The sequence below is a fragment of the Agelaius tricolor genome, unplaced genomic scaffold (assembly GCF_023055355.1).
Source record: "Agelaius tricolor isolate 1412-34295 unplaced genomic scaffold, bAgeTri1.0.p SCAF_50, whole genome shotgun sequence".
NCBI lineage: Eukaryota > Metazoa > Chordata > Aves > Passeriformes > Icteridae > Agelaius > Agelaius tricolor.
In genome coordinates this window covers 1,777,510-1,802,579 of record NW_027269310.1, presented here as the reverse complement: position 1 = coordinate 1,802,579, position 25,070 = coordinate 1,777,510, and the positions used below count along the sequence as shown (strand labels likewise).

Sequence of the window (25,070 nt, the reverse complement as noted above, 5' to 3'; positions counted from 1 at the left end):
CCCATATAAAAGCCTGGACCCTGCTTTGTTCTTGGTTCTTGGTGCCTGGACCCCTCGGGTGTGTTGGCCCATAAAGCACCCCTGGAACTCCAAGCAGGGATCCCCTCCCGCCTGTTTTCCCCCCGAGCTGCAATCGCCATCGGCCTGGTGCTCGCTGAGCCATCCCTTTCCTAGAGGAGACGCCCTGGGGAAGGCAGTGCCTGGTGCTGGGGATGGGCACTGGGGACTGCTTTGGGCTGGGGAGACTGAACTTCCTTCCAGGGGCTTCTCTGGGGCAGGGCTTGGATTTGGCCTGGAAACAGAGGGAAGGTTCCAGGAGGTTTTGTTCCTGCCCAGAGCCGAGGCCTTTCCTGTTCCTCATCCTGCCCTGGCAGCGAGGGCTTGGGGAGCACCAGAAAGGGGCAGAGACGCAGCTGGGACAGTGACCTGACTTGACCCCAGGGCATTCCCAGACCATGTGGAAGAAGAATCAGTCTGGAAAGAGGGGGAAGAAGCAGAAAGGGGGGGATGCTGGCAGTGATGGCATTTGTGTCCCCAGGTCACCATTGCCTGGGCTGGAGCCCTGCTCACCTGGGCACGGATGAACACCCACCTGCCCGTGGGAAGCAGGGAATGAATTCCTGGTTTTGCTTCCTTGCACAGCTTTTCCTTCCCCCATGGACCTGTCTGAGTCTGAGCCCAGGAGTTTGGGCTCTTTGTCTCTCTCACTGCCTGGATTCTCCCCCATGGGGTGCTCCAAGGAACTGGGCCTGAGGCCAGAGAAGGAGGCAGGAGAGATGGAGCTGTGCACTGTGGCCATGGCAGCAAGCAGGGCACCCTCAGCCCATAAATAAAATCAGGCACAGAAACGGGCAGATGGGATTTTACACCCTTCCCTGCTGCTTGCATTTCCTGCAAGCTTTCTGCAGTGTTGCTGGCAATATTTTTGTACTTTTTCAGGTGATTTACACAGCACCTCACAGGACACACTCACAGGATCAGGAGAATTCTGTGATATCCCATGGATTCATGTCCCTAGGAAATACCAAGGCTCTAGTTGATTAGTTACTGTTTGAGTCCAGAAGTGGGCAGTACAAACTTCCATTTTTCACTTTCAAGTGCTCATGGGGAAAGCACAGCAGATTCTTCCAGATCTCTGCACAATATTTGTTAGCTACATACAATAACAAATCTCATTTACATCGCTGCTCAACAGCTCAACATAAGGAACCCAAACTACTGGCCTATCCCTAAGACTACACAAAAAGAAGAAAACAAATCTATTTTGCTTCCCACTTCACCTGCATTTGGGATTTTTGATTTTGCATTATATTTTAACATGTAGTTTTCTTGTTATGTCTAGGCTCTGAAGTAGGGTTTGTCGCTGTTGTGAAACCAAGATTAATCAAGGATTAATACAGAAATAGATGTTCTAATCTATCCTTGGACTTCTGCTGGTCCCTAGGAAAGCTGGTGGGTGATTTCTGTCTGTGTTCAAATATTTAAAGCAATAACAAATAGTCCCATACTTGATATTTCAGATAAACAATTTAATGGCATCTTAACATTGTTTTCATGATCTTACACCGTGCATCTTTTACTCCTTATGAAGCTGAAATCTTTTTAAATACAAGCAATTCTACTGCAATTTTAGAAGTTTCAAAACCATTTTAACATACTGAAAACAAAACAGTCTAAAAAGACAGGTCTAACAGCCATTAAAATGCAGGAAAAAGCAAGAGGACTTCAGGTAAAAGAACATACATTGAACAGCAACATTTCTTCCACTATGTATTTATGTGTTAAGAAAAATGGAGTAAATTTAAAAGAACAGAAGTTCTTTAAAACCAGACTTTCTAATGCCAGAAACAGCTTTGAAACAACTTTCTATGCAGTTCTATTTATTTCAGAATTTAAAATTGGCCAATTTTTGTCCCAACATTTTGAAGCACAAGGGAGGAAAGGTGGAAAAGGCTCTGCAGGGGTTGCAGTTATAGATCTATAAAGTTCATATGTGTAAAGGAATGAACACAGTATTGAACACACTGAGTATGACAGAAAAATGCAACAAAGCACTAACTCTGAGAGAAAAACAACCCTGCAAGCAATGCCAGGGCACTGGGTATTTCTGCATTTCAAGCAAAGAACTTTACAACATCTTTAATTTTCCTTTTCCTGTCCATTTTGGAGAGCGCAGCCCAGCCCGCCTCGCGCATTCTCCTCATGGGTTTGAGTTTCCGAGCAGAGCCTGGAGATTTCACACTGGATGGAGCTGGGGTCCAGGAAGGAAAATAAAGCCATCCTTTAGTTTCTGTAAACAATCTGATTAACTGCTTGCTTTAATCTTAGGAAAGGCTAACATACCTTTTTTGGTGCTGTGGAATGTAATTGTGAAGCTTGTGGACAATCTTTGTACAAATTTTTAAACATTTCTTCTTCCGAGACTATGCTCTAATAAATGAAAAAGTTACTTACTCACACTATATTAAAAACTACTTTTTCTTTCCCCCTAAGGATATTAAACTATGAAAAATAAAAAAAATTAAGATGTCATTATAAGGCAAAACAGTTCAATAAAAAGCATGTTAATTATGTACATACAATTCCAGAAAGAACCAATCAATTAAAAATATACACATAAATATTGGCTTGAATGTGGAAGCCCAAACTGTTTATTTTCATTCTCAGAGCCAGCAGTGAGCACAAAGAAGTGCTCAGCACAGGATTTGCTCTCTGACTCTTACCAGGAGGTCAGTGTGCTCAGAGCTGTCTGACTGAGTGTCCAGCTGCACAAGCACTTTCTGCTTTTTCCTGCTGCTCTGCTCTGAAGGCAGGTTTGTGCTTCTTCCACTGTGCATTTTATCCATTGGAGGAGTCTTTATAGCATATGTCTGGGAAAGAAAACGTTTCTATTTTTAGATTTTATTTTATGGGGCAAGAATGGAATCTAAAGCCAAACTCAGGAGCCAGTTTACAGTCTGAGTGTCCAAGAATTCACCTGAGAGAAATGGTGGAACTCTTCTCTTTCCATCCAAACACGAAGCAGTGACCCAAACAAAGTGGGGTGGGGTGGAAATAGCATTTTTTATATTATTTTTGTTGCCAAATGAGGAGAATGAAGGGGAAGCTATGGAAGAGCTGAGTTTCATGGCACATTGTATTTCAGTTCTTCATGCTTATCTGCAGAAATTCAGGTTATTCTGAACTGTAGCCACTACATGTGGACCATATCAAACATCAAAGAAAATGGGAACAAACAAAAGTGCAGGAAAAGGCTTTCAGAGAAAGATTGATAGCTATAACAAGATTGGTGTTACTTAAAATAGTCTTTTCACTAGAAGTTAAACTGAGAAGCCTTGAATGGTCCAGTGCAGTCCTTTTTCAGACAGATAACATCAAAGTGGTGCTGGATTCCATTGCTCCAATATGAAAACCACAAGTGAACTCCTGACAGGGAAGAAGGGTAAGTTCTGCAGTCAGGACTACTTTGACACTTTGACCATTTTTACAGCTAGATCAGCTTTGTTCTCTTCCATAGAGGAAAAGTGCCTTTACAAATGGACACTTTTAAGACTGAGTAAAACAATTCCAGAGACATAAAAAAATCAACAACTGAGCAAGAAAAATTACACAGTGGGAGCCCTTCCAGAAACTGCTGTCTAATATCTCCATGGAATGGTAGGACCCTTTAAAATCCCTTCTTATCCCAGGGGGAAAAAAAAAATCATCTACAGAGAAGTAAGAAACACAGGCAGAAAAATGCAACAAGAAAAATTCACTGTTAGGAGCTACAAAACTTCAGTGTTGGACTGCCCAAGGGGCTTCCTGCACTGAAGGAGATATTTTTTATTTTTATCTTTTTTATTTTAGGAATATAATTTGGAGACTTTCTATTTTTACATGAGTAGATTCACTGTATAGATCTAAACAAGGTTTAGGAGTCCCAGGAACATAAATTTTTATTATCTTTAAAAAGTTTGAAGTCCAAAGCATTCCAATGTCTTTTGTTGAATGCAAATAAATTATCATGGCACTTCAATTGATTCTACACATATAAACACTACCAAATTCTAAAAGCAATTACAAAGTTGAAGTTACCTTGTGTTTCTTTTCACTTTCAGGAATCATACTGTGAGAGTGCTCTTTTACAAGATTCTCCTATAAAAGAGTTATGTGACAGCAAGGAAATATTTCTTTGAATTCAGTTGTTAAAAATCTTCTTGGTGTAATTACAGAGCACAGTCTATAATCACAGACTGTTACAAAGCTCACACAAAAATATGACCAGGTTTAGCACAACGTCAGCATTCAAAAGTCACTGAAAAAAACCCCTACAGTTTAGGGAACTTTTTTGCTTTAGCTAGTTAAAATTAACTAAACTAAAGGAGAGTTTTGTTTTGTTGTTTGTTAATTTATATATAATCTATAATCACAGACTCTTATACAGTTCACACAAATATATGACCAGGTTTAGCACAACCCCAGCATTCAAAAGTCCCTGTTTTTCTGTTCAGTTTCATTTCTTATCCAACTCCTCCCACAGCACAAGCCCAGGCCACACCTCTCACCCCCACTGCACAGTGAATAAAAAACTCCACCTTCTCTTCAATTTCTGCTTTCAGTTGTTCCTTAAGGGAGGCCAGTTCACTTTTCAAACATGACAGCTCATTTTCCTACAAACCATTAAATAAAGGACAGGGTTAACTATGCACAGCCCAGAAAAAAGAAAACAGTCCCAAGTGAGACAGTAATTAACAGGGACACTCATTAGATACACAAGAGAATTCTATTTGCTTTTCAGCCCTACACTTGAAGCTTTGCTTTAGCTTGTTTAAAAAGACTGAAGCACTATAAGAAACAGGAACTTGATCAGAAATGTTCAAGGTAAGACCTTAAAACACTTGGGAGAACAGGGCTGAGAGGGCACAATCGAAATATTTAAAACAAAAGTTTCCTATTCCAAGTGGGAAGTCAGAGCATGACACACTATCTGCAAGAGCAGACACAAACACACTGCTACTCCAATTCATTTCTAGAAACATTTGGAGTTTTTAGTGCCCAGAATAAGATCTGCTGCAGCAGCTTGGGTGGGACTGCTACTGGCAAAAATTAAAACCACACTGGAAAAGTTCCCAGAGAACTGTCTCTGGTGGGAAAGACCCCAGAGCACAGCAGGAAAAAGAAACTCTCTAAGCAACCTGAAAAAAGATTTTTAGAAGTCACAAACTGACTGAAGATCACATCTTTTGTCTCTCTGTGCTGTCAGTGGGCAAGAGGCAGGGATTGGGAAAAAAGGTGTTTTAAAGGTTTATTTTAATTCTCATTATCCATTTTTAATTCTATTAATAATAAAATTTTTGATGCTATTTAAGTTTGAATCTGCTTTACCCTCAAAGTGTTTTTCTCCTAATCCTTATCTCAACTTGAATTTTTCTTTCCCCTCCTCTGCTCAACTACAGCAGAGAAAAATGAGTGAATGTTTTTGTTGTGTGTGCCTGGCCCTTAGCCAGTATAAAACCACTCCACAAGGACATCAGCCCCTTCACTGAATTACTGAACATTGGAAAGTACTCCTTACCAGTGCTCTTGCTGATGAGAACTGCTTTTGCTGTTTCATTTTATAGACTTTTAACTGCATCTTTTTCTTCAACCATTTTATCATATTCATTCTGGGTTAAAAAAACCCAAACCAACAACAAACTCAAAACATGTGACTAAATGTTACAATTATAGAGTTATCCAGTCTTAAAACATCATCTTTCAAACCAGGCTCTTAAGATTCAGAAAGAAAAGATTCATTGATGCTTCTGCAGAAACTGTAAACCAGAAAATGCTCAATTCAAGTATTATTTTGTGGACTGGCAGAGAGTGCTTGATTTCTGTGCAGCAATATGTGCTCAGCACTAAGAGCCAGCTGTGCCATCTTTATTAATGTATCTGCTAAAGATATTGCAAAATAGAGGAACAGAAAGGAAAACTAAAATGTGTCAGGCTAAACTGCTGACAGTCACTAAGGCATCTCAGAGAAAGAGCCAAACTGATACTGAAAAATATTGCACTCAGATGGTATCAAAGGAAGCCTGAACTGAAAAAAATCTAAAAATCCCAGAAGTTTAGATGAATGGAATTTATCTGCCCATAGGAATCTTTTGAAAATCTTCAAATGAATTTGATTTTAGATGATGCAAAGTCCAGCATGTGTTCAGCTTCCTTTTCCCAGATTCAGGCCTGTTTCTGCTTTGGAAAGGTCATGAACGTGGTATCACAAGTTATAAACATGCTGTTAACATGGTATCACACACTGCAAACCACAGCAAGCAGGAAAATCTCTTCCCTTGTGCTTTTCCATCAGTGCCATCATCTCAGTTATCTTGTGCTGACATCTGGCATCAGTTTCTCTCTGTATCATTGCTGTTTCATCACAAAGCAACCTCATCTTTTCTACCTGTCAGTAATAAATTGCATTTCATTCATCAACATAACCATATATTTCTTTTTAATCTTAATTTCTTCTGTCCCCTGTGGGTGCAAAGTTTGCAGTCCCACTTGGGCTTTATTTGCTTTTCAGATCCCTTTCAAATCCCTCATCTTTTCTGCAGATTGTTAAAATGGGCAAGATCAAAGGTACAGCCATGGCAGGCAAGCTCACTTCAAACCAAAAGGCCATTTCAAGCACTCTGCCCTAACATTTCTTAGCATTGCCATCAAAAAAAAAAAGTGTGGGCAGAAAAATACTAATATGGGAGAAGTTATAATCTAATTTAACTATGCTGACTTTATACCAAGGTTGGAATTTCTTTGAACTATATCTTGAAAGCAAGAAGTTTTAATGGAGTTCTTATTTTCAAAGACATATTCAAATACGTCAGCCTAAGCACCTCATGTACTGAAGCTTTGCTCACAGGCATACACAAATTCCATTCATGTCTGAAATGGAAGAGCAAGGACTCTGGCCAATAAAGCTTCATAAAAACATTTTAAATTAAAAAAAATTAAATTGCAGTAAAAATTAACACCTCTCACCTCTTCACGAAGTTTATTTTCATTTCCTTTTCTTGTTTCTATGTCTTTTTGATAGATGTCAACTGCTTCCTTATGTTGCTTGTTCATATTTTCCATCTCTAACTGCAATTTATTCACCTTTTGAGAATGCAGAATTGCTGCTGTTATTTGTTTAGGAATTACTGTGTTAATGATTTTTTCTTACCTCTTGTTTTTGAGCACAAACACACTGTTACTGTTCAGGTATATGATTAAAGTGTTTCCTATTTAAAAGTTCAGCTTTTTTTTAATAAAAAGTTGAACTTTGGCCTGAAGTGAGTTGGAAAATACTCAAAGAAAGAATGGCAACAGCCCAGTGGGGAAGACTGCCCTAAGCAGTCACCCTAAATGCTGTGAATGCCTCAGAAAAAAACAAATACAGATGGAGATTTGATTCCCTCTCTTGTAAATCTGTATCAGATTTTCACAGCTTTTATGGTACATTTTTCTCCCAGCTGTGCATTTTGATTACAGTTTTTCCTTTTAAGGTTATCATATGAATATCCTCAAAGAAGTCCACTTTTCTTCAAGTGCAGTACCCAAAGCTGGACACAATATTCCCATCAGAGGGATTGCCACTGCAGAACACATTTAAAGAACAGCCTTAAAAAAGTAATATATATATATACATAGATGTATATGTCTTTTAAATGCTTTTCTGTTACAATGAGGTTGCTGAACCCTGTTCAGTCCACTATCAACAAAAGAACAAAAAAAAGGAACAGATTAGAAACATCATTAATTGCAATGTGAATCCATCTCTTAAATGTCCAACAGTCAGTGCCCAATGATTACAAATGGAAGCATCTTCTAAAAACTGTGAGCTCATTCCTGCAAAGTCTGTATCCCAGATCCCAAAGCAGCTCAGAACGTATTGAACAAGTATTATCATTACTTACAGTGGCACTTAAAAACACTCACCTCATCTTCTACATGATGTTATTTAAACCTACCTTCCCTTCATAAGTATTGCTTTTCTTGCTTTCTGCAGTAAGTTTCTTTTTCAGCACCTTATTCTGGTGAAATAAAACAAAACAAGCACTGTACCTTAATAAGTAAATAGAATTATGTAATGGTTTAACTGCATCAAGAAATTCCAGCTCTCATCAGGCAAATAACTCTCTGTTGTGCAGCTCAGGTTCCAGAACAATTCTTCAAACAAATGAATGTTCAACTAATTTCTGTGATAATTACTGTTTCTTCATGACCTTAAGAAAGGCTCCTCCTGAGCAAGAGCAGGGAATAACAAATGAGGTGCAGAATGGGAATTACAACTAAGATGCTGCTGACAGAAGGTGTGAAGATGTCATGACAAAAAATACAAGTTCTTTATTTTTACAGTGAAGTTACTACAGTTTGTGCCAGTGCAGAATTATTTTCTACAAGTGGTAACTGAGATACTTATTACAAGTACAAAAATAACACCATGCACTAAATGAAAAATTAAGTTTATTAAAGATATTATTTTTGTAATTGCTCTTTTCAAATTAAGGCACATTTAACAAATCAAGTGATTCCTGAGATGACTCCCTAATTTGCTCAGGGTTAGGATAAGAAAGGAGAATTTTTAAATTACATAGGTGGATCTAAAGATATCACAGCAGACACAAACCTGCTGAAAAGGCAACCCAAAATATAATGTGTTTATGTATTTGTGAAATGAAAATCTCTACCCACCTCCTGCTGCAACTCTTCAATGCATTTGGTTTTATTTTCCACCTGCTTCTTTAAATTGTTCATCTGAAAGAGAGATTTCAGACATTCATTAGTAAGTTCTACAAATGACTCCCTATGTGAGCAATTCCTGTAAATGTTCTCAAACCTGCACTTGCACCAGTCTGGTTTGTTCCAATGGGACTGCAACACCAGCTGACATGTTAGAATAATCAGAGTTTTAGCCATAAAGTACCACAAGATGTTAAATAATAGCAGTGAACCAGTTCCTTAGTTGTTAGAGACTTAAGAAAGAAGAAGAAAAATCCCCAATATCTTCACAATTTAAAAATACACTTGTAGGAAGTTCCCTACATCCATGAAAAAATGAATTGTCCCAATTATTTTCTAGAATCTTCAATGGTTTTCCTTTCTTGAAATTTCATTTTCAGTACTCTTCACCTGAAATGACAATTGTAAATCTTTGACTGTTACAATGAAATTCTGAAATTTGCTAAAAACCCCAGGTTGCTTTGAACCAACAGAAAGAAAAGTAAAAATGTTTGAATCTATTTAAGCTAAAACTCACACTACATATAAAAAGCTAATCCAGAGCCCATCCATCACTGTGTGGGTATATGAAAAATCAGAAAAGCAGGTTCTCTGTTTGCCTGAAAAGAACCAAATCTTTAATATGAAACTTGCAGCAAAGAGTGAAGATCCCCGTGACTGTGCTTGTCTTTTGAAATACCAGGGCTCAGCATGGGCACACACAATGGCACAGCTGGCAGCAGCTGAGAGAGAAGAAACCTCTGGCAGAGATCACATCCCCCAGGCAGAGCTTTGCAGAAAAATCCCAACACAGATTTTACATTTAATGCTCTCCTACAGGTTCTGTAAGATATTTTCATGACACATGACATACATTTTCTTCTCTTTCATCCAGGGTACTTCTCATCTCTTCACCTGTCTTTGCCATTTTCTCCTTCCAAGACTCCAGTTCATTTCTAAGTGCCAAATTAACAAGCATTAGTAAATATTTCCTTCTTGCCTTTAACTTATTTTCAGTACTTCTAAGAAACCCTTCTTTTATTTTCTAAAAAGAGCTGCTAATGTTGATGGGAACTTCATAAGCTGCTCAATGAAAATGTTCTTAAAATGCAGCAACATGCCCAGTAAGTCAATGTGTGAACTGTCCATACTTTTTTGAAGTAGGAAAAGATGTTCCAGCTAAGCCAAGGAAAATACATCCTCACCTGGACTATTGCAATGCAGCTGTGAAACATGGGAGCTGCCTGTCTATTGAACTGGTGATACAGAGAGTAACTCTTACCCAGTTTTGCCTTGTCACATTTAATCCATAACCTTCACCTTCCATTTTCATTGCCTTCTCACCTGAGGTGTCTAATGCACAACAAGACAGCTCCTACTATGTAATACAAAATGATGGCAAACACTGTTCCTGCAGCAATTGGTATTTCTAATCTGAGAAAATTTCTACTTGGCCAACAGCAATTCTCAATAGTTTCTGTTTAGCTATATAATCTAGAAAAACATTAATCAAAAAAATCCCAGAAAGCAGCATTTGAACACAACTAACTATTTGAGTCTACTTCCTTTCACAATATCAGTTATTAATATTTGTTTTTACTTGCCTTAGCTGGCTATTTGCCTCTTCTAGATTTTCAACTAACTGCTTTGTATTTTCTTCTTTTTTCTTACTATCCTAAATAAAGACCCATGTGTCAGCAAAGAATTAAAATTCAAAGTGACTTCTTAAAAAATTCAAAGCCATCCAAAGCACACTGACCTGCCTTGCTCACAAGTGTAAATACACTTCCTTTCCAACTCAAACACAAAAAACAGCTCAGGTACTCTACAGACCCAAGTCATGTTGCAGCTCATCATCTAATTTGTAAAACTGAGTCATTTGTCAAATTGAGTATTGTCCTTTCATGAAACCTGGAAGTTTACAACTTGCCTCTTGTTGTTCTTGCAGTTTCTTGACTTCTGCAGCCACAGCATTTTTCTCTTGTGCTGTTTGTTCTTTCTCTAGTGAAAGCTTACTGAGATACACTGTTAGTTGTTCATTCCTTAACCTAATTTCAAACAAATGGCCAAGAGGAATAAGAAGATGCCTTTTGAAATCTCCTTTTAAATTAAACATACCCATTTATCAAGTCTTATTCCATGCTGAAAGAAGTCCAGGCCTTTATCTACAAATATAAGCTTTGCAGCAGAGTCAGAGAGATGTAAAAAGGTGACAGAAGAAGGAAAGAAAATCAGAGTCAACTTTTATATAAATCTAATGGTTAGAGAAGTAGATGTAGTTCAAAGCAAGATTAACAATGAAGTCAGAAACTTTCTCTTCTTGTTAAATAAGTCAAAGAGATATGGAACAACTACATATGCCATAGAATACATACAAATAGAGAAAGTGGAATTTAGAAATGTAAGTCTAGAATTAATGGCATATATGTGGTTGAAAAGTTTGATTAGAAAACAATCCTAGTTCATTTCACTGTGGATTAAAGCAGCTCCACCAAAACGAATTAAATATTATATTTTCAAAATGGTCATACGCCTCTTGTTCAAGATCTGTTTTCAGAGTCACAAGCTGCTTTAAATAATCTTGTTCCTTCTCAGCTGTACTTGTCAGCTGTGCTTTCAAATCCTGGAATTCTTTCTGCAAAATGAAAAGGAAGAGTTTTGAGTATCCATGTGCAAACTCCAACTGCTGGAGGTTATCAGACATGAACTAAGAGCACAAGGCTTTCAGAAGAACCCAACAACATCCATGGCATGGATTATCCAGGTTGGATCTTTCCAGTCTCTGCTGGGATCTGGAAGTGCTGTGAGACAGTGAACTGTGACACCAGTGCTGTTCATGTCTGTCCCCTGCTGTGAGTTCAATTACCTGGGCTGCAAAATTAGGGTGGGACACTGCTCTGGGTGCTGTTTCTTATGCATAAACTTGTGTCCAAGTCATGATGTGTACCTTCACTATTTCTAAAAACATGTTACTATTGCCCTACTTCAGACCTCTCTCATCTGGAGAGCATTTTCATTGCTCTCGCCACATTTTTCTCTCTCTGCATATTTTCTACAGTAGCCTCAAGACTCTTCTTCAGTCAAAGTCCTCCAATTTGCCCATTTTAGAAAATGAGTGAAACTCAGTTCAGAACACTCAATGCATAGATTAGAACAACAAACAAACACAGTGAAATGCACACCTGATTTCCCACTATCTTAACTTGAGTTGATATGGATTCTTGTTAGGCTTGTAAATATAAAATCATAATGAAACCTCTGTTCAGAGTGTATTTCATATAGCTGAGACTTCTGTGACAGAAAATGGGCCTGTGTCACAGTACAGCAGGGTTCACAGAGGCCAGAGCTAATTACCTTCCTGTAAGGAAGAACAAATGGGAAAACTTTATATCCAGAGGGAGTGGCATTTGAATGGGCATGAACAAAGAAGGAAATAACAAAAACCTTGAGAAGGAAAACCAAAACCATGGGAGACAAGAAAAACCAAAAGCACAGGAGACAAGAAAAACAGTGGCAATAAAAAAGTTCTTCAAAGAGAACACTGAAATTGTGTGTGAGAAAGTTTAGTAGAAATGTTAAGGTAGACTAGATGGTGTTTATTTATGACATTTAAGATCCTTACAAAGCAAGAGGAATTTCATATGAAGAGCAAATGCCATGAGATTAATAAAATGAATATTTACCAGAGTTTCTGACAGCTCTTCAAGTTGCACTTCTTTATCACATTTTACTTTAGTCATCTCTTCTACAGCACATGGAATGTAAAATTAATGGAACAGAAATGATTTTTCAGATTTAGCAGGCAGTATAAAACATTTACCCTTTTGCAATACCCAGTTCTCAAAACTTGTTGGATTAAGTTAAGAAGCTGAAAAGCTAATTTATGACTTAATCTAAATGTAGACTTGAAAAATGAGTCAGACATTAGCAAATCTCTATCTGAAGAGAAACTAAATATTTTTCTTGAATAAAGTTTAGAGCCTATTATTTCCCACAATTATAGCTTCAAATAACCATGGACTGTTAGACTAGAGTATTCTGCAAGTATTGATGCACCTGCATTGTTCCAGAAAAAAATCTGAACTGCTGAAGGTACCACATGGATCTGCTGAGAAAGGAAACCAGTTGTTACTGACTTCCAAATGGTTTCTATGTGCACATTGACAGTGCTGGTATTTTTTGCAAGTTCTCAGCAGCAAGGCAGAGCTCTTACTCTGGGGACTAAGGAGCACATCCCTAGAAAGCACAGGATATCACATTGATGATATTTAAAGACAACCCCTGCCAGCATCATTCCACTTCCAGCACGGGGAGGGTCCCAGAAACCTCAATGGGAGGGTTTTATCTCTGCTGCAGAAGTCACTCCTGGCACCTGCAGTGCTGCTGCTCTTAGCTGGAAACCAAAATTACCTCCAGAAGAATTCATGCAGGAATGGTCTCACTATTGGAGCTCTGCACAGCACTGCCCTTTGGCTGCTGCCAGTACCAATGACCCCCAAAGAAAAGGGATCAGCTGAGTCAAAATAAATTCAGGCATTCCTGATAGGTACAGGTACTGTAAAATCATTTCTCCACCTGCTAGAGACAGTCCATTTCCAGACAACAGCAGAAAACATTTTTATTACTGCCTGGCTCATTTTCTGCCTTTCTACAAGCCTTACCCAGTTCAGCAGATTTCTTTTGGAGCTCCAAGGTAAGCAGCTTTGAATCATCTTCATATTTCTTTAATCTAAGAAAATGGTAAATTAAAAACCCCAAATGTAGGGTACAAAGCACTCACTGCATTTGAAACTTCAAGGACAATAAGACAAAGTCTTAGCACAAGCACTTTAAGAACATTTACCTTTCAACAGGCAGATGATGAATCTGCCTGCAACACATATCAAATTACACTTTTACAACCTCAGAACAGTAGACATAAAAGTAAACAAATATATACCTACAGAAATCTCTATTTCTTAAAGACAGAGTTATGAAAGTTGGAGGGGGCAAAAATTTACTTTTTATAGACCAGTATCAACTATCACCAACAAAAAAATTTACATTCAATTCTCTGCATTTAGACCACTGTGTGGAAAAAACCTCCAAATTTCAGCTTCATTTCCAATGGTTCTTGATTTTGTCATAGACTGCAACCTGTAAGATCACTCTTGGAATTGAAACTCATTAATTTACCTATTTTGCTCTTCTTGCAGCAAGCTTTTCAAATTGGCAACAGAAGTCTCCAACTCCTCTGTCAGGGCTGCAAGCAAAGCCTTCATTTTTTTACATTCTTCCTCCTGCTCTTCCTTTTCTCCAGTAACCTGAATTAATGTTTTCACTCTAGTCTGAAGCTCAGTTTCCAAGTTCTTTTGAGTAACCTTCAAGACATGATATCATTTCTAAACATGTTTTGCAACAAACAGCTACAGCTGTTTCATGTCTAAAGTATCCATAATTATTGATGCAAATACTCCTCTAGTCTATTTCTACTGTAAAACTATAAGCAAGGGGTACCTCTGCCTTTTGCAATGACATTTTAGCCTCTTCCAGCTCTGCCCTCAAATGTTCTTTACTGACCTGGAATTCCTTTAACATTTCTTCATTATGTACTAAACAAAAAAAGATGTCAATATTTTTAAAAATAGGATATTTATAAAAGTATATATAAATATAAATATAAATATATTATATAAAAATATAAATAAATATATAAATTACAAATATAAATATACATATAAATAAATATATTAAAAATATATAAAAATATATTTATATATATGTATATAAAAGTACTGCCAAAAATGGAAAATTACATACATTTAAAGAATTTAACAAAGACCAATGGTACTGACATCATATAGTATAAAATAATAGATAAAATTTGAATATAGATGGCTTAAAAATATTGAAAATCAAGTTCTGAAAAGTAAGTTTCCTCAGTGACATCTGCCTGACTGTAAATTTGCAAAACTGAAGCAACATATTTTCCCCTTGCAATCTTCCAAAGCTCTCAGTGCTTGACTCACCCTAAAAACGACCCTGCCAGTCCTGCTCCCACAGGAGCAGCTCCTGTTCCAAACAAAAATAAGGCCTTCAAGGCCCCAAAATTCTGCTGCCAACCAGCAACAGAATAAAGCTATCATGACCCTGTTTCCTATGCTTCTATAAACAATTACATATCATAAATAAACAATCATAAACAATTACATTTAAATTCTATAAACAATTACATTTAAACACAGCAGGCAGAACTCTTACATTTTGCTTCCATTAAGTCAGCAATCTTATTTTGTGACGTCTGCAGCTGAGCCTTGATGTCTGTTATGACATCATCTTTTTCATCTCTCTCTATGGTGAGAGCTGAAATCTAGAAAAATGCAAGAAATATCATCATGAAGTCTGGAAAAGGGACAGATGTTAATTTTCATTTGTACCCCAGGTATGATAAGCAGACATTTTGCTGTCATTCAAGTTAGATTAAATAGATAGATAGACAGACAGACAGACAGATAGAAAATATTTGGCTAGATATAATCTTAGCCAAATATTGATCAAGTCACATTACTCTAAAGAAAAAAGTTCTCCAATTCAAAATCAAACCATAAATTCCAGTAGACTAAAGGTACTGAAAGATCACTAAACTTAGCAGAATTTGACTTAAATGCAGCTTCAGATGTTATTTTGTCTTTTTTACTAATACCCAGAAACACTTCTTGGCTCTTGCATTGCCCCTTTAGTCACAAATAAAGCTCTACATATGAGATGGTAAAATGAGCAAACCTGCTTTTCCTTTTGACTGACTTCCAGTTTGCATTCTTTTTCAAACTTGTCCACTTTTTCTGCTTCTTCTTTTACTTTTGAGATACAGTAACATCCACAGTTAACATTCTAGCTGAAATATATTCCAAGTTCAATACAACTTCCACTTTAAGATTGCTTGGAATTGTACAGCTGTACCTTTTGTTTCCCAAGAGTAATTGTTGAGGCAATGTTTGATTTTATAATCAAAATACAAACAGAAAAGAGCATGTGAAAATGAAACAGGAACACACCAGGCTATACATACAGAGAGAGAGCATTTAGCTAAAGTTTCTGTAGCTATACACTAGTGCATTATCATTTAAATAAACCAACTATGTGAAATAGGTATTGATCTCTAGACTGTACTTCACAGACAAAACTTCAATGTTGAGTGACAGTTTGAAAAATAAAGTTCCAAATTTGGCCCAGTGGAACAGCAACAGAAGGGGCCAGGCAGTGAACAAAGGCTGCATGAATAAAAGAAGGGTCCCAGTATCTCAGGGTGACCTGCTCACCATTCCAGCCCTTCACATCTGTCTGCCCTGGCCCTGCATGTGGAACACAAGCTATGAAGTACAAAATTGAGCCAGCTGCATAAACACAATAAACTGAATTCTCACATTTGAAACTCATTTCCGATCTGTCGTTCTCTGCTTGCACACGAAGCTCTTCAAATGCCGCTGTCATTCTCTAAAAACAAAATTTAATATCTGAAGTTCAATACTGGAAACCCTGGAACTTCTCCAGGGGCTGCTGCCCACCTCAGCCATTCTGAGGAACCAGCAGGTGGGTGAAACAGAGCCCAGAAAGAAGCCAGAAGTTGTGGCAGTGACCCAGCACTAAGCACCCATCCCACAGATCACAGGGATCCACATCCCACACACTGCTGCACTTTCTCCATTGAATGTGTTTTATGGAACACAAAAATCATTCTTGAAAAGGGACTGAAAACCCAACTTCCTGCATCACACATGACATGATACCCACACATGATGGATACAAACAGTATCCCAACATAAACATGGAACTCAGCTCAGCTCACATAACTCACATTCCTTTCATCAAGCTCGGTCACTTACTTCTATGTTGCTATGAAGTTCCTCATACAGTTGTATTGTTTCTGCCTTTTCCTGTTCATCTATCAAAGCAAGAACATATGAGAAAGTTTTTCTTTTCAACAAGAATGCCAGCTGTCCAAGTCATTATACTTAATCAGCAAAATGAATTAAAAAAGGAATTATCAGCTCCATTCTTATTAAATAAGTCCTTATGAAACATGGTGCCAAAAGTTACAGAATTTAGGGAAAATGTGCATTTCATTGAAACATTAAGCAAGCTCAGCTTTTAAATTTCCTTCCTAAGATATTTCTTTCTGTGAAAAGTCTAATTCTGGATCAGTTGATGTGACCATATTAATTAATATAGCATTAATGCTGTTGAATAATAATGTATCAACACTGTTAGTATTTCTAAACTGTAATCTAGGGTTTAGCACTGAATTTCTTCCTATCAGCAGATACCTATAACCACAGAGCTGTCATTAGAAAATTGCAACACTCCATGTCCATATTTTCCTTCTTTCACTTTTGTAATTGATATTATTTTTTTCCTAAGAAAACAATTAAAAAGAGAACAGTAAAAGAAACAGCTATCAAAAAAGAACAGTCCATCTATATACAAGTGTTTCTAGAATTAAGGCTAAAAAGAAATAGACACTTCTTAAGTATCCAGGATCAAGTTAGTAAAATTCTAATGGTTAGAATAACAATTCTAAATTGCATATAAAGTAGAACTTCCAATCAAGAACATATTTTAAAACCTCAAGAATTTAAACTGCATTAAGTTATCCAACTGTTCTGGCTTGCTCAGTTTCATGAGAAGAATTCCAGTTACTCATTATACCTTGGGGTTAAGACCTTTTCTCCCCATAAATGTGTGATGGCTGAAAACAGGAAATGTCAGCTCTGGAAATTTGTTAGAGAGTGCTGGGAATTTAGAGTAGATTCTACTGCCTAAAAACAGGCATGAAGTGTCACTTCTTCTGTCTTAATATATTCCCAGTGTGTGGATGGCCCTGCAAACCTTCAATGGGCTGAGCAGCCTTGAGGAGCCCTGCCCTGCTCTGGAGCGGCTGCCAGGGCCAGTCAGGGCTGTGGGCACAGCCTCAACCCTGGGTCACTGTTTGGGCACCCAAAGAGCTCCCAGGCTGGCACCTTTCAGCAAACAATTTCACTGGCTTCAAAAGCCCTCTGCATTCAGCATTACAAACCAAAAGTCTGTTAGACCTGGGGCTTCACTTCCAATTTTGTGAGCCACTTAAAATTCACTTTTCACTCTGAGAGCCACATCCAGTCGATCCCAACTGGAGAACTTCTCTGAACAGCACGAGAAATGTCTTCTTCTTTCTTCTGTTTGTGAATTTAGAGCAAGCTAGAAGTACATTTACTCTGATCAATAAAAGCTAAAAAAGCATTTACAATTGCTGGTCTTCTCTGTGAAGCGAGTGCAGGTTTCCTTGAGCACATTACACAGATGCCTCGAAGCAGCAGCTCTAAAGGAGGGAAAAAATATCCTGTTTGCACAGGAGTGCACAGTACTTTGTGTGCCTAAGGAGTAACAATGGAAATGACCTTCAAAATTTCACAGCTACATAAAACTGCCCACATGGAAACTGATTATTTCCACCACAAGAATATATACTTGGTTCTATTATTACTCTTTCAAGAGATCTTTATTTTCACATATCTCATCTTCCAGTTTCAAATGGAGTTTTTCATTTTCAAACTAATTTCATAGGGAACAAATGCAAAAAGACACTGTTATTGAAAAATAGATTAGAAATGCACTTTGACTTCTCAAATCCCTCATGAAAAAGTAATTTGGGGCATCAGTAGACAGAAGTCTGTTTTATCTGGTATTACATGCTGAGTCATCTTTTGCATGAAAGATGCAATAATTAATGAACAATAATTTAGCAGCAAATGAGACACTTACAGGTATATTCTTCAGACAAACACTCACACAGGACAGGTGCCTGCAACTTCTCAAAATAATCATTTTCTCAAGGCACAAACCAAACTGCAACAGTCTTTAAGATTTAATTGTATCAATAATAGTGTCATACTGAATCAGGAAGCGCTTAACTTTGTTTATTGAATGTATACTATACAATACTGGCCTGCAGTTCTTGAATGGCTTTATTCTGTGCTTCAATAGTCTTTTTATTTTCCTGGAGCTTTCTTTCTTTCTGGTTTAATTCAGTTTCCACAGTCAGTTTCCAGTGCTTGATCTTCTCAGCCTCTTTGTAGAGTTTTGAGAACAATTCATTCATTGTTCCTGTATTCTATTGAAACAGGTTCCACAATTTAATCTCAAATACTATCTAATTAATAGTACATAATATCTAATTAATACTGTTGGAGATAATGGATTTATCTCTTAGAAACATCACAAGAGTAATATTTTTCTACAGATGGTGATATAAGTTGATATATGATCAGTAGCCCAAGTTTATGCACAGGATGCACAAATCTTTGTGCATCCTCTATGTATGTATCAAAAGGCTTTACAGAGCACACAGGAGAAACAAATACAATGAAATATCCCAAACCCCCTTCAGACATCACCAAATAGATGGGCTTAAAGACATGGATAACTGCAGTCCACCAAAATCAATAAAGTTTTGTCAGAATTATCAGTGAAGCCAAAATTCCTTCTAGCAGGTTCTTCACACCATTTCTGTCCTCTCCTTCTGACAGACACTGCTGAGTTAAGTAAAAGCAGCTTCAGAGACTTTGCCCAAGAGTACCTGTGATCTTGCCATGAACACACACAGAATCACAGTCACAGAATAATGAGGTTGGAAGAGACCTCTCAGATCATCGAGTCCAACCTCTGCCCCAACACCTGGGCTATAGCACCAAGTGCCATGTCCAGTCTTTTTATAAACACATCCAGAGATGGTGATTCTACCACCTCCCTGGGAAGAGCATTCCAGTGCTTCATTATTCTTTTGGTGAAAAATTTCCTCCAAATATCCAACCTATCCCTCCCCTGCTGTAGCCTGAGACTGTGTCCTCTGGTTCTGTCAGTGCTGCCCGGTGGAAGAGACCGACCCCACCTGGCTACAACCTCCCTTCAGGCAGTTGGAGAGAGCAATAAGGTCACCCCTAAGCCTCCTCTTCTCCAGGCTAAACAAGCCCAGCTCCTTCAAACGTTCCTCACAGGGCTTGTGCTCCAAACCCCTCAGCAGCCTTGCTGCCCTCCTCTGGATGTGCTCAAGCACCTCAACATCCTTCCTAAACTGAGGGCCCAGAACTGGACCCAGCACTCAAGGTGCAGCCTCACCAGTGCCCAGCACAGGGGCAGAATGACCTCCCTGCTCCTGCTGCCCACACCATTCCTGATGCAGGCCAGGAGCCATTGGCCTTCTTGGCCACCAGGGCACATTGCTGGCTCATATTCAACCGGCTGTCAGCAGCACCCCCAGGGCCCTTTCTGCCTCAACACTGTCCAGCCACACTGTCCCCAGCTTGGAACGTTGTGGGGGATTTTTGTGGCCAAAATGTGGAACTCAGCACTTGGACTTATTGAACTTCATGCTGCTGCACTCTGTCCATCCATCCAACTGATCTAAGTCTCTCTGCAGAGCCCTCCTTCCTTCCTTCCTTCCAATAGATCACCACAAGCTCCCAGCTTAGTGCCCTCTGCAAATTTACTAATGAAGGACTCGATGCCCTCATCCCCGTCGTCGATAAAAACATTGAACAGAACTGGTCCCAGTACAGAGCCCTGAGGGACAGCACTGGTGCCTGGCTGCCAGCTGCATGCAGCACCATTCACCATCACTCTCTGGCCCGGCCATGCAGCCAGTTCTGAGCCCAGCACAGAGTGCTCCTGTCCAAGCCATGGGCTGCAGCTTCTCCAGGAGTGTGCTGGGGGAGACAGTGCCAAAGGCCCTGCTGGAGTCCAGATACACAACATCCACAGCCTTTCCTGCATGCACCAGGCGGTCACCTGGTCACAGAAGGAGACCAGGTTGGTCAGACATGCCCTACCCTTCGTAGAGCCACGCTGGCTGGGTCTGATAGCCTGGCCATCCTGTGAGTGCTGTGGGATAGCACTCAGTATGAACTGCTCCATTAGCTCACCTGGCACTGAGGCCAGGCTAACTGGCCTGTGATTACCAGCATCCTCCTTCCTACCTTTTTTGTAAATGGGTGTCACACTGGCCAGTGTCCAATCATCTGGAACCTCAGCAGTGAGCCACAACTCTTGATAAATGATGGAGAGAGGCTTGGCAAGCTCATCTGCCAGCTCCCTCCTCACCCTGGCGTGGATCCCATCTGGACCCAGGGATTTACAAATACCCAAGTGTCCCAGCAGTTCTCTGCTCACACACGCAGCAGGAAGGAAAACCACCCCCCTTGTGCCCTTAGAACACCTTGAAAGTGTCCTACAAGCAGTGCTGGGCCAGTGGTCGAGGCAGGGAGAGCAACACACGAGCCCAAAGGGCCCTTTGGTTCACTTACAACACCCCCAAACACCATCCTTGTTTTGGCTGCATCACAGTTTTGTTCCAGTCCTGATGGTACTTTAATAGCTTAGGATTAAAAAGTCTAAAAAGTTGTCAGGGATATGAAAATCAGCAGGGAGAGTGCAAGAAATGGGTTTTATTTTGTGGTAGCAAAGAGTGTTTTGTAGCTGCAAAGTATAGAAGCTATTGCAAAAAAAATGAGCTGGACTGAGTTGTGCTAAAGCAGAGATCTGCTGGTAAAGACACTGTCAAAAGAATCCAGTGCTTGAGGAAACCACTGAATTCATTGTTTCACAGATAAAACAAAGCCAGACAAGGCTGGAAACCACTGAATTCATTGTTTTACAGATAAAACAAAGCCAGACAAGGCAATTGGGATAATCTACTTCAGATTTCCAAAGAATACTCTGACTTCAACCCTTCTGCCCCTCAACAGAATATTCAGAACCAGTTCTACAAGGATACTCAAGTGTTTAAATCTTACTCTAATTAAAGCTCATGGACTTCACAGGCACTTCAAACAAAGAAAGAACAACAGCAATATTGCAATCACCTTAATTTTTAAAGATTTGTTTCCAGGCGTGTTCACTAAATCACAAATATCTCCTCTAAGTGATTCAGCTTTAAACAGGAGACAAAAAACATTATTCCCTTTTAACTACTTCCTTTAGCCCTGAAATATCTACTGAATAATGCTTTAGGCACTGTTTGGGAACAAATTCAAAAGACCCCAAGGAATTAGATGTGCAGAGTTGATACTTAGCTGACCTCTTCATCTACTTCAGAGCAAAGTTTCACTTGCTGTGAAATTGTATCTGAAACATGAAGAGATTTTGATCAATGTCTTTCTAAAAACAGTAACAGTGAAACTGTATTTAACAGTTACAGATATGAAACTGTGAGACTACTCATGAAAATTAAACCTTGACAATACATAAAAATCTAAAGAAGGTGCATGGCAAATATTCCAATCGTACCTGAATCAGTGATTTCGCCACGGTTCGACACATCAAATGGCAGCTTAAAGTCATCATCTGAGCATCTGTTCAAACCCTGCACAAATTTAAACATTAGTTCCTTATGGGTACATTTGTAAAGAAGAATTATAAAATCCATAAAAAATCCCTACAGATGATGTGGAAATAGAATTGGTCATTAATAAAACAGCTGCCTACAAATTTCAAAGCCCAAGGTATTGGTAATGGCTTTGGAACTCACTTCTTCCTGCCCAGTGGTTGATCAAACTGTTGGTGTCCTGCAGTTTGATTTATAGACTGTGGCCAAAGGGGAGCTTTCAATGCAGGGAACTCAGCAGCTCCTGCCTGGCTGGGCCCTGGTGCATGGCAAAGGACTCAAGGAGACAAATTACTTTTTTGAAGACCAGTAGTTGACATTTCTTTTTTGCTTTGCTTCCAAGGGCACTTCTAAACTATATCTGATTATGTTTCAGCATGAAAATACCCTTTCACAAGGTTTTTAAGTCACAGAGGTTCATCCTGTAAACAGCTAACTCATCTGCTGTCAGAATATCCTGTTGAATCTCAACATATTTCATAAGGAGCTTCAACATGAAAAAATAACTTGTTGAATTCCCATAACTCAGTGTGGGGACAGAACATTTTCCCTGCACACCTGATCTGGTGAGACCAAGACACCAACACCAGTGCGAGCATCTGAATGGGGCCTGTGGGAATCCATCAAATCAGAGGGGTTTGGGAAAGCTGCAAAAGGCAACCTCAGAGACAGCAGAACTGTGATTAGAGCCAAGCAGTAGCCATGAGATAGGTCAGCAGAAAAATTATTTAAAAAGTAGAAAAGTAAGGGCAAATAGAACAATGGTCTGTGTATTAACGCTTGTCTAGAATAACTCCCTAAGTTACAGAAAAGTTTATCTAGCGAGATATTAGGAGGTTCTAAGCTTAATAATGGAGCTCTGTGCATTGTGTTTTAAGGCTTACAAGCAGCAGGTATTGTATTCAAAAAAGGCAAGCATTGTTTGCACCAAAGGTACCTGTGCTTACAGTGGTTGGATAGAACTACTGTCAATATGCTTTTGCTTTGTGTGATTGGTCAAAAACCTTTGAAAGTAAGTTGTAACATTAAGTTCTTGGTCTGCTGCCTGGGATGTGAGCTGCTGGCATCTTCCCATTGTCATCACCATGTAATGAGACTGATGCTGGAAAAGAAAACAGCTCAAGGCAGTTCCTCAGCAGTCCCGTCCCGTTTGTGATTTGTACACAGACCCCGGCCGGCAATAGAGCCCTGCTCGCTCTCTGGGCTCAATTACCCACATCAAACACGGACTTACAGCACAGAGCGGATGCTCGAGAAGATGATTCCCTTCAGTTTTGATGGAAAACAACAACAGAAGTCTTTGAAATTCAAACCGAAGATGTCTGTGCATATGCCAGAAACGAGTAGGCAGGAGCCGTCTCGGCCCATGCAGGGGCAGGTGTGTGTGTGCTCCAGGCCGGGGCTGTGCCGGGGCAAGGGGCAGGTGTGTGTGTGCTCCAGGCCGGGGCTGTGCCGGGGCAAGGGGCAGGTGTGTGTGTGCTCCAGCTCGGGGCTCTGCCGGGCACTCCCCGGGCCCAGCACTGTCCCCCCCGCGGCCGAGCGCTCACCTGGGATCTGCCCGCAGACACCTGCTCAGCGCTCAGGCGCGGCGGCATGAACAATTTAAAGCGGTTTTCCTTCTCCATGGCTCCGATAAAAGGGCGGGCGGAGCGGCCCCAGCTCCCGGCGGCCGCTGAGGGCGGGCGCGAAGGGCGGGAAGCGGCAGCGGCCCCTCAGCGCGGGGGCGGGGGCGCCGCCTAGCGGAGCTCGCGGGGCACGGCCCGGGCACGGCCCGGCCGGACAGAGCGGCGGCCGCGGGGCCATCGGCGGGGCCATCGGCGGGGCCATCGGCACCATCGGGGCCATCGGCGGGGCCATCGGCGGGGCCATCGGCACCATCGGGGCCATCGGCGGGGCCATCGGCGGGGCCATCGGCACCATCGGGGCCATCGGCGGGGCCATCGGCGGGGCCATCGGCGGGGCCATCGGCGGGGCCATCGGCACCATCGGGGCCATCGGCGGGGCCATCGGCGGGGCCATCGGCACCATCGGGGCCAGCGGCGGGGCCATCGGCACCATTGGGGCCATCGGCGGGGCTTGCTCGTCGCCCGTGGACGCCAGAGAGGTCTCGGGGCAGCCCGGGGGCCCGGGCGGGTTGGCGATGTCGCCGTGGTCGCCGGCCGGGGGCAGCACAGCGGGACTTTGGCCGTCGCGGGGAAGGCGGGAGAGGTCTGAGGGGAAGGGGAGGTCCCGCCTGTACAAGGAATAACTGGGGGAGCTCAGTCCTCCTATGTGAAAAATGCGTATTTTATGATTGGCTTTTCGCAAATATTCAAATGAATATTATATGTGTTATGTCAGAAAGTTATGCTGTATTAATTTTCTTAAGTAGTGTGTTAAATCTAGTTTTGGGGTATTACGTAATGTCAAAATAGAAACTATGCTATGTGAGATACTTTTTTTTAAAAAGAAAGGACTTGCAGCGAGATAGCAGCCACAGGACACCTAAATCTTTCAGAGAAAGAGAATTTATTGCTTTCCTATCAGAGGAAACGAACTTCTTCCTGCCTGCTCAGCCCTGAAGACGCCGTCAGGATTCAGAGGAAGAAGTTGACACTGAACAGACTCCTTGGTTTGAATGGAATTTATGCATCATGTATGAGGTGTATGAATATGCAACAGGTTATTGTTTTTAAGGGTGAATCCTCTCTTAAAGTGTGTCTTTTTTCAGGCTTATTTTGCCCAGAAAAAGGTACCCAGATGTCCGTAACTCTTTGTTTGTATTGTCTCATATTGTCCTAATCCAAAATATCGAAGTTATTATTACTCTAATTATATTGCTCATTTTCTAACCATTTTATTACTATGAAACTTTAAAAAATTTAAAAAACAAGTGATTGGCGTTTTTCACATCCTGTGACCCCCCGGTGTTGTAAATGGCTCTCCCAGAAACATCAGTACATGGGATATTGTG

At 40.3% G+C, this 25,070-nt stretch overlaps 1 protein-coding gene and 1 pseudogene across 1 annotated transcript in view; one reads left to right on the top strand and one right to left on the bottom strand.

Annotated features, from left to right (window-relative positions):
* Positions 1-25,070, top strand: part of LOC139604387 (zinc finger protein ZFP2-like) — a 521,402-nt gene that overhangs the window by 4,542 nt on the left and 491,790 nt on the right. The gene's annotated exons all lie outside the window — the stretch shown is intronic.
* On the bottom strand, positions 1,355-23,742 carry LOC139604371 (synaptonemal complex protein 1-like; annotated as a pseudogene).